We start from the raw sequence: 14,582 nt of genomic DNA, 5'->3' as shown, positions 1-14,582 counted from the left end.
GGATATCTTCTTACTGTGCCTGAAAATAGAGCAATTACCATATTTTGTGGGGGTATTTCCTACCTGAGCTGCTTTTTGCATCCATTGTAGCCATGATTCCCCAACTGTTCTCTTAATCAGGTCCGTTGAATCCTACAGCCTATCTGATTCTTTATCCATGTTATCTCTGTCTTCTGGAAATTGAGTTCTTTTAGGTATGAAAACTTATCTGCTGTTCATAAGCAACATGCATAGCTTACTAAGGTGGGGTATACACTGATTTTTTTTTTTCCCTTCAGATGACCAATGTTTTCTTTATAATAAAGTTCTCTTATTCTTAGCACTTTTCTAGGTCAGGAATGCTTAAAATATCTTTGGTCATTAAAACTTGGAGTCAACAGTATAAAACAAAAATAGAGAGGCAAAAGGAAAATAAATGAAGCCTACTGCATCCAGATGAAGTATTGTTTTCCAAATATTCCCTGCTGCTTGTGATCATGTTGTTGTCTTCATGCTTTCCTTTGGAAGATTGTTTTGTTTAATTACAGCAAAATCCAACATTGTGCAGACATTTATGTGAGAGAGGTGAGCATGGAAGGGGCAGCAAATATATGTAGTGGCAAATGTCTCAGCCTGAGAAAGACTGTAGGTTTAGAGAGGAGGCAGAGCTCTGGGAGCTAAAAAGCAAGTGATACCAAAAGCATACTGATAATTCATGGCAGTTGTGACTGTCTTGGTTGTCAGGTTGTAGTTTCATATACATTTAAACTTGTGATAAAGTAAATAGAGATTGGGACTGAGAATGGAGACTACTTGTCACTGCATGCTTATTCCCACCAAAAACCTGTGTGGTTTTTGAGCTGGCTCAAAAGTAGATCTGATAAATAGCATTCTAAAAGGTCATTTCTGATCTGGAGAAGAGAAGGCCTTCCAGGGCCACCTTTCAATATTTAAAGGGGTCTTAAATACAAAGACAAAAGTAGGGCCTTTTGACAGGACAAGGGGTAATGGCTTTGAACTGAAACTGGGTATATTTAGGTGAGACATAAGGAAGAAATCTGTGAGGATGTTGAAAAACTGGAACAGGTTTCCCAGTTAGATTGTGGGTGTCCCATCCCTGGAAACATTCAAGGTTAGACTGAGTTGCTCTCTGAGCAACCTGGTCCAATTGCAGATGTCCCTGCTCATTGCAGGACTACATGACATTCAAAGGCTCTTTCCAACCAAAAGTTTTCCACAATTCTATTTTTTTTTTTATTTTTTAATTGGAGTCAGTGTTTATTTTTTTTCTGTCAGAGCAAAAGTTAATGATGAAAGAATGAGTGACTGGTGGACTTCTGGAGAGCATTCCAAAGTTTCCCAGACTGCTGCCTCAAATTGGTCTGTGGTAGGTCTTTCTGAAACCACGCCTGAATCATCAGACATTCTAATGCAGAAAAAGGGAAGAAACAAATCTTGGCTCCTGTAAATTTCAGTTGTTTATGATAAGTGTTGTCTTAGGCTGAGGAAGGTTGTTTTTTTGTCTGTGTATTTCTTTAAGTGACTGCCTTGTCAGACTGTCCCCTGAAAGACTTATCTGCAATTCGCCAGGAAGGAAAGAGTATTTGCTGGTTTTTGAAAGGATTGTGTAAAGAACTAAGTCATTGTGTTGCTTTATTCAAAATTTCTACTTCATCAGTGCCTGAAGTTAAACCTTCTTCTTTTAAAATGTGTGAAGACCTGATTTTGTATCCAAATGTGCGGAGTATGGAAAGAACAAGTCAGAAAATGAGAGACACAGAGTGGCACCCTGTACTGTTTGGCCTAAAACCTGAAGGAAGTGAGGTTCTTGCAAACCATTTTGTTCTGTGCAGTTTCAGCTCTCTAAGGCTTATTGGGGTTCTTTATGGCTTCCCCTCTGCCCCTTTTCTTTTTTTCTGGTTGTTTTCTTGGTGGATCGTATTGGATCCAGGAGTGAACTAGAGCAAAAGTGTGCTGCAATTATCCAGCAGGAGTGTGTGTCTGGAAAAGGAGAGAGTGGAGTAGAAGGGAATGGAGAAATGAAACTCTTCCCTTTCTTGTTTCTCAAACACACAAAATCAGCATGACTCGGTACCAAAGCTGAAGGGCAGTGGTGGCAGAGATGGTGAGTGACATTCCCATGTTCCCAAGGGATACCACTGCAGACAGATCAGTGGGATTTTTGCCACTGACTTCAACTGAAGCCAATTATGAGAGAAACAGAGTGAAAGAATAAGCAGGATGATCTGTAAAGTATGGGGAGAGCTGCAAGATAAGGGAAGCAAGGTAGCAAAAGTGGGAAATGTCATAATAAAACTGTCAGATACAGGAAATACCTATGTGGTGGGAAGGAAAGCAAGAGGTTGTGAACAGCTGAGTTTGGACAAAATGTTTTATTAATTTCTGACTCTCTTCTCCTGTTGAAACTATTTGCCAAGACCTACTATTGATACAGCAAGATTACTGGCCTGTTGGATGCTCTCTTTCAAACTGATGTGTCTTCTTATGTCACATTCATGTTTAACCCTTACTGTTTTCTGGAAAAGTCAAATAGGAAAATTACTCAATTATTGCCCAAAAAATGCATTGTTTATTGAAAGGATTTTTCTCTTCTTCCAGTATTTTCAACTACTTTAAACTGTAAAATTATGGAAAATTTCAAAGGGATGTATGCTCTAACAGCTTTTGTGGTCTTATATGGAGGAGCAATGTTTGGTTGAACATAAAAAAATAAAATGCAAACAGATGCTAATCAAAGGCAGAACTACTCAGTACCTTCTTGCTTTCCCAGAGCTGTTCATATCTTATTTGTTGTAATTTTGCTCTTAAAAGGAGTATTGCAGTAGAGAACAGGGAGTGTGTGTGTGTGTGTTATGGAGTTTGTCCCACTGCAGCTGCTTACCCAAACAAATCCCTTTTGATCACAGTACCTGTAAAATCTGCAGGCTCAGAAGGTGGCACATGCTGTTCCACATCAGAATGATTTCTTGGAGGCAATGGAAATACCTGTGGCAAATCGAATTGACATTCAAAGCTTCATTTGTAATTGTGGTTATTATGATTTCCTCTTTCTCTGTGTACATATTTGGGATCTACTAAGTGCAAATTTTCCAAGCTGGACAGGTTGCATAAGCTGGAAAAGTAGGAAGTAACTCCCAAAAGAACTGCTGCCAGATCTCTGAAGCACGTATTGAGCTGTTTGATCTGAAACACAACGTGCCAAGTTTTGAAAGGTACGGTATATGGAGTGATGAGACTGCTGTCTAGTTATTTTCTGTACCCATAGAAGAAAGACAGACAAATAGGGAATGCTGTTTATTGCTTAATGACACACATGCCACTTTTCAGTTGTTTATATTTTAGCTGTCGCTTCTTCCTCTCAAAACTAATAAGAGTTGTTAAACATTAGAATGAAAAGTGGCAATCAAATCTACTTAGATCTCATAACTGCACTTTTTGCCCTTTGATCTGTAGCAGAGTGAGAATTTGGATCATAAACATGATCACGATGAGATCTTTTGCAGTGTGGGAGGACATCTCTGGAGCTACTGTAGATACTGCAAGTATTTCTTTTGTCAATGTATAAACTGCTTTTTCAAGATCTGCAGCACTCCTTTCTTGGGCATTTGTACATTTTTGTAACTTGGAAGACTTTGACCATTTATGCTTGGTTTGCAGTGGGTGTTTTTATAAATGACCTGATGATCAGATTCCTCCCTTACAAAGGAACAGTGCTTCACTTACCTCATTATATTGGATGGTCACATGTGTGTATCCAGCTCCTGCTTGTGAACATTTGGCCATACAAGTCTGTCTACAAGTATTTTGGGTCTGTCTGCCTGAAAACTAAAGGATTCCTTTTTTCTCTGCAGGTCTTTTGTGTCAAGGACATAGTAAGCAACTAGCTAGATATTCTGAAAAATAAAAAAAATAAACTTCTGTGGTTTAAAATTATTTTTCTTTTGGCCCTTTTCTACATGTCTTAATTGAAAAATTTGTTGCCTGGCTTCTATTGAATTTTTTTTTCTTTTTAAGGTGTGTTTAAACACAGTTGGTGAACTGGGAAGTTTACCCTTTTAAAATGTCAGTCAGTTTGAGGCCATTTCCAGGTGTATGTTTTGAAGGAAATCAGAGACTTTCCTCTGCTCATCACTGATGTATCAGCATGAAGGCTCTTCTATTGTCACATATAATCTGGAATCAGTTTTTTTCATTATTATTACTTCTCTTTTCCTTGTTAAACTGCACTGAATTTGCTGTGAAAGTGACAGTATATTGATGAGAGGGCAATTGTCATGTCCTCTGCCCAGTAAGTGTGTTCAGCAGCTTTGGCTTGGCTGTGCTTTCCCTGTCCCTTCTTTTCCTGGCAGTTCACACGAGCTGGCAGCTGGTGACACAGGACAGCAGGTGACACAAGAGCAGGAGATGATGCCATTGAAGCCACTACCTGTTTTACTTGTGGTCACAGCAGAAGATGCTGGAGTCAATATTATAAACCCCAAGCTCTTTGACAGTTTACTGCTTATCTTTGCTGTGCTTTTATTTTTTATTTTTTATTTAAGAATCATGTCCAGAACATGAGGTTTGTTTCCTTATCTTGAGTATTTTTGCTAGCACTTGATGTGACTTGATACAAACAATGTGAATTCGAGTCAAGTAGTTAAATGTTAAAACAGCTTCCCACATGTGTTGGTTTACTGCCAGGGAAAGAAATACAGCAGAAATTCTGTATTTAACCACTAATCAAACATTTATTGTTGTTGAAAAAATTACCTGACAAGGATAGAGCTGGACTAAAATGTACAGGTTATATTTCATGGAAGGAAAAACTGGATTAATATTTGAAGAATGGCTTTAATTAGTCTGACTGTTGGTAGGTGTGTTCATTTTCTCAATGTACATCTGATATAGTATTTTTCACCAACTTATAATTGGCAGTTTCCCATAGGAAATAATCATTATTGGTATTATAAAAGCACTTTGTATCTATCACATTTGGGAAATGAAAGTTTTGCAAAGGTCAGAATAAAGTGTGCCCCCAATTATGCTAATAACTCATACCACAAATGATCCACCAGAAGGTTTAATAGCTTGGTAGTCCTCTTTAGATTTTCTTAGAACAGGAAGAATTAATATTACGTTTTGACACTTTACAAAAAGGTGAAAAAAGTAATCTTCCTTCTCCCTAGCTTTGGAAGTTTGTACCTGAACTCTCTTAGTTGCTTGAGGATCTTGAAGTGTTGGGCCGGTTTCAGTTAAGATTTTTTGGGGTTTTTATTAAGAATTCTTTTTAAAAGCATTTTGTTCCTTTTCATGCTAAAGTCGGTATCTTTTTTTTATAATGATCCTATGGTTGCATGTTATGTAGCATGTTTTGACATTTGGAGTTGTCTGTAAGTTTTATTTGGAATTTGACAATGAAGTCTAATAGTCTTTGTAAGGAATATTAAAAGCTATTAAGAACCCTCCTCAAAATGAAAATTTTACTGCAAACTAAATTTAGTTTTTCTTTTCATCTGCCAAAAAAAAAATAATTAAAAATCCATCATTTCCTTTGAGGAGAATTGCACATCTGCACTCAGCACCAAAGACTGGAGTAACTAAACCATCCAGAGGCTTTTTTAAATGTCACAACAAATCTTCAGGATATAATTCATTAGAAATTGTTGGATACTGGGTTTTCTTACTTGTGTATCATATCCACCAGAGAGATTTTCTTAGAACCAGGAGTCTATGTTGCTTGAAATGGCTTTTTCTGTTTGTCATTTTGAGGCTAAAACATTACTAAAAGGCTTGATGGAATGATTTACTCCTGAGAGTGATTATCCTGATACATCCACAGTTCCTGTGCATCTCCTGAGTTGTTAAAGAACCCATTAGGAGAGAAGTCTGAAAGCTAACATTTGCAAATGTCTGCAAATTGAATTATAAATGTCTCTGGTAAACAAAATGTTTGCTGCACTCTGTCAGTTCCACATCGAGGTCTGGCTGTACCAGGTACGTGGGGTTTGTAAGATACTTTGGGAAGCTATAAAAGGCAATGAAATAAATAGCTCAGATTCACTCATCTCACAGGGTTTTTTAAGCATAGAAACATTTTTTATTGCATTCTTTACTTAAAACTATTGTCCCTTTTTCCAGTGAAGTGTTTTCTGTAAGCTTTACTTAAACAGAGATGCAGATGGTTTATTACTCCTTTTAGAGGAGCTGTAAATGGGGAATATTGACAAGTCTGGCACTGAAAGAGGAGGCTGTTAGAAATTTGCCTACCCTGATTTTATGGGCAGCATTAGGAAAGCTGCTGCTTCTGCTTTACTGGAGGTGTTGTTTTGCTGCTCGCAGCGATTTGGGCTATAGCAAGATTCCCTTCATAAAATGTCACTTACAGAAATGTTCCTTGAGGACATTTTTCAAGCAGCATTGCCAGCAAGGCCTTTCTTGCACAAACATTTCTCTGTTGAGTATGTTCTGGTGCAGCTTACCACACGTTAAATAAAGAGAAGGATGGGAGCAGGCTGTTGGTAGACTTTAAACTTCAGTCTTGGTTTTGTCCTCTTGGGAATAGTTTTTTTCTGTTTTGGCATTTCTTTATTTTTCCATTGTAAATTATGATAAATGCTTAATACTAAGTGTAAAGACCCTTCATCTCAGCTGGTTTTTTTATACTCAAGTCCTCCTTACAGGCAAATTACTCTTCTTCAGCTTAAATACCTCAGTTCAGTGAGGGGACATTAACTCCAGTCAAGCTGTTTTTACCTAGAAGATTATTTCCACACAAATGTTGTGAGGGATAAAGGCAAATTTGTCAAACCTACCTGGTGAAACTCATACATGTGTGATTCCATGAAGGATTCCGTTTTTCATAGCCCTCCACAGATTGCATGGTATAGTCTAAAACACTTTCCAGAGCGAATCCTAAGTCTGGAGCATGGGGCACACAACAGAAGGTAAAATTAAGGTCCAAAAGTAGTTTTATTCAGCATATATAGTGAAATACATGGCAGTATTTATATTTGATTAGGAGTGCACTGAACTCCTTACTCATCTGTGGTTTCGTTAAATGTTCAAAATTATGTGGATTTTATTCCATAGCTGTGTGAACAATTAAATCCTCTGAAATTTTTCTGACTGTCCTAATTATTTTTTTTTTCCATCTGTAGCTTTGCTAATGCAGGTCTCATCACTGCTCACTCTGCCAGAGAGTCAGGTATGTCTCCTGATGGTACTTGTGCTTTTAGACCAATGGGGACAAAGTGATCCAGTTTTTCCTTCCTTCCAGGTACAATTATGGGTCTCAATGTAATAAAAATAAAATGATTGAATATCTACAGAGGTTCATATGGCATATTTTCCATTTATTTTAAGTTGGGAAGCTAAAATATCTTAATTGACAATCCCATAAGGTTTATTTTTTATGAGCTCTCTTTTCTCTCTGCAGTTTTACATTTTCAGGGTATTGCTAATTCTGTAAATTTAGCTATCAGAGTATTGTAATTTAAGGCCAAATCCTTCCCACAGTTGAAAGAAAAAAAATTGAATGGTTTTATTGGAGTAGAATCAGATTTAAGGGGCAGAGCCTGAATAGTTTTTAATTATTCTAATCCCAGGACAGCTTTTTAGCCAGGACACTTCACAGGCACTAATAACATTTTATATCAGTTGAGTTTCCCCTGATGTAAAATATAAAGATCATGAATTTGCTGTATAGCCTGCTAACATCAGTGGGACCAGTTTTTCCAGCTGCATTAACAGGCTCTAAGAAAGATGCTGTATAAATTTGTATTGTGGTGGTTTTGTAGAGTTTTTTTGCTTGTTGTTTTTCTTTTGACCTTTCTTTCCTGTGGGTCACTTCAGTTTATTAACTTAGTTGGCAGCTGTTGATACGAGCAGATCTTTCACAAAGTCTTGCAGCTCCTATGGCAGATTGTGATTGAAATGCTTAATTATGGTGCTTGAGTGTCTCATGTTCACATCTTGTACTGATGTAGGAAAGCAGAGCATCAGAAAAGTGACACTGGTCAACCACAGTGATGATTTTGTTCATAACAGGTAGTTAATTCTTTAACCAGGCAAGTGTTGCCATTCCCACTCCAGTTGTACTGAGCAATTTCAAAAAGTGGCAAAGTTTTGTTTATCAATTAGCAAACAAATATGAAAAGAAAAACCGTGGTAGAACACAGTACTGTGGTAGTGGGTTGAGGGTTTGTGTGACTCTAACGTGCCAAATTAATATTTCCATTTCTTGAAAGTTATGAAGAAATGGGCCTCAGGATCTTACCTTAAATTTAGCATGGTTGCAGATAGTTTTGCTGTTCTCTTCTCCATTTGGCTTGTATGAGAAGAAATTTTTATAGTCTGCTTTTAAGAGAACCCTAAATTTGTCCTGGAACAGAAAACATCAATAATTGAGGAAGCTGTTTTAGGTCCACTTGTTAGGTGGCAAAGGAGATTTTGTTCTTTTCCATGCATGTGCAGAAGGACAAAGAGACGTTCCTCCCCTGTGGCTTCTCTAATGGGTTCTAATACAAAGCTAAGCAAGTCAGAATTTCTACACCCTGCTGCACCAAGCAAATCATGTGGTCATTTCTTTTTTACCCTATTCTGCTTTTAGCAGGGAGTACAAAAGTGAATAATGTTTTTATTTGCTACTGTGACAACAGATGGAATTCCTGATCTTCCTTTAATGGGAATGGGAGCATTGCTCTTCTAGTTTGGGATGCCAGGATTTCACCAGCTGTGCCTACTGGCTGCAGAAGTTAAAACTAATTAAAAGCTAATTCTAGGTTACCACTGGACTGATGCTGCTGGAAGGAGTTCTCGGCCTTGTCATGGATAATGTGCTTTCCATCACAAGTGGATTTTTCTCTCTTGTTTTTATTGACCATGTGCAGTCCACTGCTGCTACATGATGGCTGTTCAGCCCTTTTGCAGCGAGGTGCTTTCCCATACTGTATTAATTTGCTTTTTGAATTATGGGAATTGTTACAGGCCACTCCCAGGGGCCAGTGAATTAAAGCATTCCTGTAGAATTGCTGAATAACAGGGTAGAGCAGTGTGTAGGTAAACATCTTCTGGTGTCTCTGGGGTAGATGTGTTGGACCACAACAGTCAGCTTTCAGAACTAAATTAAAGGTCAGCAAAACACAGAGTTCCTTCAAAAGTCCAAAGCACCACGTGTGTTTGAATTTGTTTTGTTTCTGGAGACATAAAGAAATGTTCCACACCCAGAAGAGCAGCAAAGAAACAGCATTTGCCATGCCAGCTAAAGGGTGTGAAAGGGAAACCCATGTATCTTATACCCCTTTATTTTGATTTTTGTGCTGATATTCAGCATAACAGTGGTTATGATGTAAAAGCTAACCATGGCATGTACCAGAACCTTTTTAATTTTCTTTTTTTTTTTTTTTAACTGCTAATGATTAATGTTTCTTAAAAATAACTCAAACCAGGACACATCAAACCTAAAATGGAGAGCTTTGAATGTCTGAGTGGGTTGTCTCAAGTCCAGTTCCTGTCTCCCAGTAGGTCCATATATGTCTCAGTGTGGCAGGTAGGGAAGGGCTGAAAATGAAGTTTGTGCATCCTTATCGGTGGAAGGAATAAATGCTGGTCTGCAAAGACTCTACGTAGATCACAGGAAGAAAGATGCTACATGGTATAACTATTTATGTGTGTATATATACATATATAAATATATGTATAAATGGGCTTGTGACCCATAATCTGTTTTTTCATCAAGTGCACAGCATCTCAGATATGCATCTGAGTTTTGTGTGTGGATAAGGGCCCTGGGGGTTATTGTGATGCTTCTAGCATTTCCTTTGCCCTTTCTCTCTTTGCTGACAGATGCAAACATCTTTTTCTTCTTTCCTCAGTTTCCCCTTTCTTCTACAGCAGCATCAAAGAATAGGATGTGCTCTTCCCTCAGAGGCTCCTTGGATAATTTGAGGTTGAAGGATACTTAGTAATCAAAGAGGAAAAGCTGGAAAGTTTTATTTCAAATAATCTTTGGCTAATATAGAAGAAAATGTGTAGTGCAGGCTTGTCTAACAAAAGGAGCTGTGACTTGCGAGTTGTGAGCATAAAGTGAGTGTCACTCAGGGACTGATGGTTTCCACAGTATTTCAGTATTCCAAGGTATGATTTCATAACAACTTCATTTGGCAACACTTAAAAGTTCCTCCTTATAATGCAGGAGAAGACAAAACCCTCTTGGAGGCTGGCCATTAGGTTTGTTGTACACTTTTCATTTAGAAAGAAATGTAAATTTGTCTGATACTATAAAAATCAACTTTGTGTCATGTAAGCTGTTCCCTGTTTGGCATAGATGGAAAATTCTCAGTCAGTGGCAGGTAAGGTCAGCATGAACACAGCCTTCTCCCTAAATAATTTATCACTGATGTGGTGTTTAGTTCTGTACTAAAAAATAAACAGGCACATTCCTTTTTCTGTTTACACAGAGATGTAGAAATAGTTATATTGCCCTTCATTCTTCTAGGTTTTATTAGAAAAGACATTAAAGACAAATAGAACAGTGACAAAGCTAATAATAGGTCTTTTATGGAATGTGACTTATTTTGCCAAACTAGAGCATTTTTACATCCTTGCATTTTTAGGCTGACTCTCCTGTAAAAGTGGGAAAAGGGCAGTGCAGAGATTTGATTTAGATTTTATTTCAACCATGCTGAGTCAGAGTTGCTTGTTGTTTTTTGTGAGCTGCATGTGTAGTTTTTATTGTATTTTTATATTACTTTTTTTTTTTTCTTTAGAGCTGAGATAAACTGCTGTTTCTGCTTTTCCTTCACTCATGAAACATCCCTAGAGATGTTCTGTCCAGTTTGCATATTTGCTTTCTCAGTGTTGAGTGTGTGTATGTTGAGTGTGTGTGCAGTTGCAGTTGTCATGTCCAGTGTCCTGTAAATCAAGAGGCAACATGCTGGAGCCTCAGGAGCTGGGAATGGGGCCCACTTGTGCATGTTGCTTTACCCTATAGGGTTTAGCTTATTTGGATTATATCCTCACTTGCATTGTGTGCATGAGAGATTTCACACACGAGTATTTGCCCAAGTAATTTTTGAAACAAAGTACTTCCAAGGGCAGGATGGCAGCTCTTACCTTCAGAGTCCCTCCAGTGCTCCTGGCACAGCAGGAACTTGGAGCTGGTTATGAATAATTGAATGTCAGCAATTAGAACTGTTATTAAAATAGGAAGCTACTGTGACTGTTTTATGCTCATTGTCTCTGTTCTAAAAAGCTGCTGTTCCTAAAAGTAGTGCTCATGTCTGACAGCTGAAAGCTAAATCTCTCATGATTTCCTTTGGTACTGTATTTCATCCCACACAGTAGTGGCATCCCACAAATGATAATTTCCATAGGTAGAAATAGTCTGTAGCAATAATGAACACCAAAATATCCATCCCCAGCCTGTGCAGCTCTTTGGAAATCCTTGCAGTGTGGTTCTGGATTGCCATCCTCTCATGAAGGAGGGATTCACCTTTTAAAATATAGAGCAATAACCTTCTTCTCCCTCCTCCCACTTCTCTCAATTATCAGGTGTGCACTATATCTAATTTTAAATTAACTTGTCACCCTACATCCCATCTGTAGGGGTTTACAATTTTAAACCAATTGCCTTTGAGGTGACTTTATATACTGTTCCATTAACATATACATATCAATTCTAGGGCACTCACTGACTACAGAATAAAATCCCCTCTTGAGCACCACCTCTTCAGGGAAAAGAAGTAGCTTGTATTTGATTTGCTGTTGAATGAGAGCTGTGGTATGTCAAAACCTAACACTGAGCAGGGCAGTTGAATGACTTGAATAATTGTTTTAATACAAGGCAATTTAGGGTAGACTTAGTCTAGATACTAAGGATGGATTTTTTTTCTTATCTTGGTAGTGTTCCATTATCCATGGGTATTGTAATACGATGTTGGAGAGAGTGAAACTATACTTGCCTGAATTTGTGAGTTTATGCATGACCACCCAAGGTATTGACTTCTCCATGAAAGCATTTTAATGTTAATTTTATTAAAGAATTACATAAATAAAATGATGGGAGCTTAGGTTGTATATGGGGCTATTAAACCCCTTGATTTTGTGTTGTGTGTCACGTTGTTATGAGTGGAATGATTCAGTGTGATGCTGCTGGGCTCACACTGTCTCAGCTGCAGCAAGGGCACTATTCCCACTTGGCTCATGGTCCAGAGGCTGCTGTCACCTCAGGCAGGAAGGAGCTTTCTGTGGCTGGAAAGAATACTGTTCACTTTTATACTGCAATCCAAAATCTGTGCTTCATTCTTTATCCTGAGGAAAACAGCGTTAGTTGTGTGATACAGAAAAATAATTTTCCTTGGGAAAAGGCATTTTTTCTTCCCTTTTCATGCTGCTACAGCTGTATTCCTGCCAGCGAAGATGAAGTGATTTGGCTTTCCAGAGGTTGTGACATAACTGATGGTTTCTTTTACAGCAAAGGGAGAGCCTCCGTTGCACTTGTGCGACAGAAGAACTGAGACATGAGTAACTGGAGTACCAAAAACCAGCAGCTCTCTAGCCCAGTCCTGTTAGCCTGCAGGCAGCTGCCCCTGGCAGGCTCTCTTTCAAAGGAAAGGCAACTCAGTGCTGAGGGGTCACCTGGAAACAGCAGCCAGGGATAGGAGCTGCTCCAGAGGCAAAGAGAGGGTGCTCGTGAGGGGAGGAAGGGAAGAGATGAAAGAGTTTGGCAGAGTGAAGGTAAGGGACGATGTCAGCTGTGTCAAATAGCTGTGTGGTTGGGTAGTAAGAAAACTGGGGATTGTTTACCCCAAAGTAGCTACAAGGAGCTGATTGCAGATCAACCATAATTTGAATAATTTTCAGGAATTTATTGTTCAGGCCTTATTTTCAAAGAAAAATACAGACAAATGTTGTATCTTGGGATCAAAGGGAGTAAAGTGCAGTGAAATGTCAGGTTATTGTCTCAGAGAGACTGAGCCTCCAAGGCAGACAGACCTCGCAATGTGCCAGAGGCAAACCTGCAGAATGAACTCAGGGAGGCTCTTTATCTCAGTGGCAGTGGAATATTCTCCACAGCTATGCTGTAATAGCTGGATCCAGTTATATTTTGTGGAGGGGAAGAAAGGCAACCAGGAGGTGGCAAAAAGAAGCATAAAACTGGTAGAGGAAATAAAGCTGAACCATTTTAGAACTCAATCATTTTTCTCTTTTCTCTTTTTTTAATTTTTAAAGTTCTAAATATAAATCAAAATATTCTTTCAATTAATTGCAATGTGTATCACCCAGCTCTGCCTATGAAAGGGCAGAGAAGGGTGGAGGTCTGGTAAAACTTTGGCTCATTGGCTCAGCTCTCCTTGCTCCTTTCTACCTGACTGCTGTGCTGCAGTCACCAAGGCTTTGTCTAAAAATCCTTTCTCATGCTATTTCTTTGCTTATGGCTTAAGGAAAGTAAAATCTCTAACCATACAAATGTGCTTCACATTAATCCAGTGTGCACAGTAAAGGCAGTCAGTGAGAGAGAAGCCTTGTGTTCTTGGTATTTACTTATTTTTAAGTAAATGCATCTATTGGACTGACATTCACCTTTGTGCTTGTGGATACAAGCAAAAATGCCAGCTCTTCTATGACACACACATTTGTCTGTAATACTTAAAGCAATAAAAAACCCAAACCAACAAAAGATTCCAGAGTATATGTTGCCACAATATATTTTTTTTTTTTTTATCCTTAATGTCACTCTCAGAAAAACCTCAACAATGAAACACATATTATACATTGGAAAAAAAAAAATTCTAAAAAGTAAATCACTCCCACACTGGTTTGATTTCCTGCCCCACTGCCTCGAGTTGGATAAGAAGCACGTTGCCCAGATGAATTACAAATTCTTCATTCTAGGAGGGAGAAGAAAAAATATACAAAATATATTGTTCTGTCTCCCTGTATCATCTCTGTGTGTATCTCACCTGCAAACAGCACCCATCCATATGGGTATATAGAATATATAACTGTAAATAACACATTCAAAAATATTTATAAAATAAAATGATACAAACTTAAATAAAATAAAAATTGCACATGTGGACTTGAATATAGTTATGTGTATGCACTCCTCTGGAATCCAGGAAAATCCAATCTTTAGGCAAGAGGTGACAAAAAAGAAAAACCCACCAAAATATCCGAACAGAAAATAAGTAGGTGTTCCATTGTAGAACAAAAGTAGTCTGAGGCGAATGTAATGCAATAATTCCAATGTTTATTTTTAATAGTTTCAAGATGGAGTTCTCCATGCTCAGGGACTGAGGGGAGCTCTCCCTTGTGGAGCTGCTGAATCCAGTTTGGGATTGGGAGGATGTGCCTGTCCTAGACAGAGAGGCACTGCTGGAAGCACTTCATGGGTGTGGAGAACACCAGGCAGGTTTTCTTCCATGGAAATTGGTTGTTAGGCACATGGAAACCAGGCTTGAGGGAAAACTTGCTGGCATTGACTTTTTTCTATAAAACATTTTGGTTTTTCAAGAATTGCCACATGATTTTGAAAAAGTATCCTGGTCAAAACATGTGGTGTGGATTCCATGTGCAGCCTCACTGGCTGGAGGGGCTGA

General features: G+C 38.4%; 1 protein-coding gene across 17 annotated transcripts in view; it reads left to right on the top strand.

Annotated features, from left to right (window-relative positions):
* Positions 1 to 14,582, top strand: part of PLCB4 (phospholipase C beta 4) — a 185,811-nt gene that overhangs the window by 22,694 nt on the left and 148,535 nt on the right. For 7 of the 17 annotated variants that reach the window (XM_086873600.1, XM_086873572.1, XM_086873587.1 and 4 more), the window contains one exon: positions 7,140 to 7,186. The exons of the other annotated variants lie outside the window; for them this stretch is intronic. The gene's annotated coding sequence lies outside the window, so the exon portion shown is untranslated. The remainder of the gene's footprint in view (positions 1 to 7,139; positions 7,187 to 14,582) is intronic. 17 annotated transcript variants of the gene reach the window in all.

Source organism: Cyanistes caeruleus, chromosome 2 (assembly GCF_971803275.1).
Source record: "Cyanistes caeruleus chromosome 2, bCyaCae1.hap1.1, whole genome shotgun sequence".
Lineage (NCBI taxonomy): Eukaryota > Metazoa > Chordata > Aves > Passeriformes > Paridae > Cyanistes > Cyanistes caeruleus.
Note: the sequence above shows the minus strand (reverse complement) of the source record. Positions and strands in the feature narration are given on the sequence as shown.